The following is a 2,486-nucleotide window of genomic DNA, read 5'->3' as shown; positions in this document are numbered from 1 at the left end:
GTATGCGTAGCGTACTTCACTTTGTCCTCTTCAGTACACTTACTTATGGCAAACACCGATTCAACCTTCTCGGTCCACCGTTTCAATCCGATCGGTCCTTCGGTTCCATCAAATTCCAAAGGTTTGCAGGCAGTGAATTCTTTGTAGGTGCATCCTACACGATTTCCTGTACTGCTAGATCCAAGGTTATTGTTGGTATGTAGCGCAGCCTGTACTGCGGCTATGTTTGAAGCTAGAAAAGTACGGAATTCCTCTTCATTCATATTCACGGTGTGTCGAGTAGTCGGTGCCATTTCCTTCAAAATAGTTAAATGGAACAAGTTAATCATACAGAATATTAAGAGTAGTTAATAGTATTTCGTAGCATAATATGAACTCATTTATAAAAGCTTTTTCTTCATATTAGCGTTTTATAAGTTTAAATTCGGGTAGTACCTACCCGTTAAGTTCATACTTAGTAGCTAATATACAATTCAACTACTACAATTCTATATGAAAAACTGATTATAATAATATTTCGCGTTCAAACTTTTATACAATATTTTACAAACTTACAATACCGCTTATTTTACATAAAGCATGAAATATAGCACACAATAACTTTGATACAAGATAGTTGTGAAGACAATTCTAGCTAGTACACAAGTCGTTCAGCAAAGGCAATAAAGACACGTAATTCATACGTCCAGAAACAAGTCATGCATTCTGGTTTTACTAGGACTACTTCCCATCCTTGGTCTTGTGCAACATAACCGTTATGGCCGTTGATAAGACAGCGTGTTGTAACGTCATCAAAGGGACGAGGGTTACGTAATGTCCAACAGTCCCGTAATAATCTAAAAACCTCATTTCTTACCCCAATTACCGACTCCGTCACTTGTGGAAACGTTTTGTTTAATAGTTGTAGCCCGATGTTCTTGTTCTCACTTTGGTGAGAAGCGAACATTACTAATCCGTAAGCATAACATGCTTCTTTATGTTGCATGTTAGCCGCTTTTTCTAAATCACGAAGTCCAATATTCGGATATATTGAGTCAAAATAATTTCTTAACCCGTTGCGTAAAATAGCATTTGGGTTCCCCGCAATATATGCGTCAAAGTAAACACATCGTAACTTATGGGTTTCCCAATGTGATATCCCCCATCTTTCAAACGAAAGTCTCTTATAAACCAAGACATTCTTGGAACGTTCTTCGAATGTCTTACAAACTGATCTCGCCTTAAATAGTTGTGCCGAAGAATTCTGGCCGACTCTAGACAAGATTTCATCAATCATGTCTCCGGGTAGGTCTCTTAAAATATTGGGTTGTCTATCCATTTTGTGTTTTTAAACTGTAAAATAGACAAGAGTTAGATTCATAAAAAAATACTTATTAATACAAGCAATTTTTACATATATCATAAAGCATAAGAACACTATATTCCATATATTACACCACACGAATACAACTATCTTATTCCGACTCGCTCGTTTCTTCTTCTTCGGTTTTGGTTCGTTTTGCCAAGTTTCTAGGGATATATGATGTTCCCCTAATACGAGCCGTCGTTGTCCACATTGGTTTAGAAAAACCTGGTGGTTTAGAGGTTCCCGGGTCATTGTTACAACTTAAGGACTTCGAGGGTTGACGATACATATAAAGTTCATCGGGGTTGGAATTAGATTTCTCTATTTTTATGCCCTTTCCCTTATTATTTTCTTTTTCCTTTTTAAATTCAGTTGGGGTAATTTCTATAACATCATCGGAATTCTCGTCGGAATCCGATTCATCGGAGAATTGGTAATCCTCCCAATATTTTGCTTCCTTGGCGGAAACACCATTGACCATAATTAACTTTGGTCGGTTGGTTGAGGATTTTCTTTTACTTAACCGTTTTATTATTTCCCCCACCGGTTCTATTTCTTCATCCGGTTCCGATTCTTCTTCCGGTTCCGATTCTTCTTCCGGTTCCGACTCTTCTTCCGGTTCCTCTTCGGGAACTTGTGAATCAGTCCACAAATCATTCCAATTTACATTTGACTCTTCATTATTATTAGGTGAGTCAATGGGACTTGTTCTAGAGGTAGACATCTATCACATAATATCAAACACGTTAAGAGATTAATATATCACATAATATTCATATGTTAAAAATATATAGTTTCCAACAAAAATGTTAAGCAATCATTTTTAAAGAAAACACGGTCGAAGTCCAGACTCACTAATGCATCCTAACAAACTCGATAAGACACACTAATGCAAATTTTCTGGTTCTCTAAGACCAACGCTCGGATACCAACTGAAATGTCCCGTTCTTATTGATTAAAAACGTTCCATATTAATTGATTTCGTTGCGAGGTTTTGACCTCTATATGAGACGTTTTTCAAAGACTGCATTCATTTTTAAAACAAACCATAACCTTTATTTCATAAATAAAGGTTTAAAAAGCTTTACGTAGATTATCAAATAATGATAATCTAAAATATCCTGTTTACACACGACCATTA

The sequence above is a fragment of the Rutidosis leptorrhynchoides genome, chromosome 7, assembly GCF_046630445.1.
Source record: "Rutidosis leptorrhynchoides isolate AG116_Rl617_1_P2 chromosome 7, CSIRO_AGI_Rlap_v1, whole genome shotgun sequence".
Classification (NCBI taxonomy): Eukaryota; Viridiplantae; Streptophyta; class Magnoliopsida; order Asterales; family Asteraceae; genus Rutidosis; species Rutidosis leptorrhynchoides.
The sequence above is the reverse complement of the archived record's forward strand: the minus strand, read 5'-3'. Positions refer to the sequence as shown.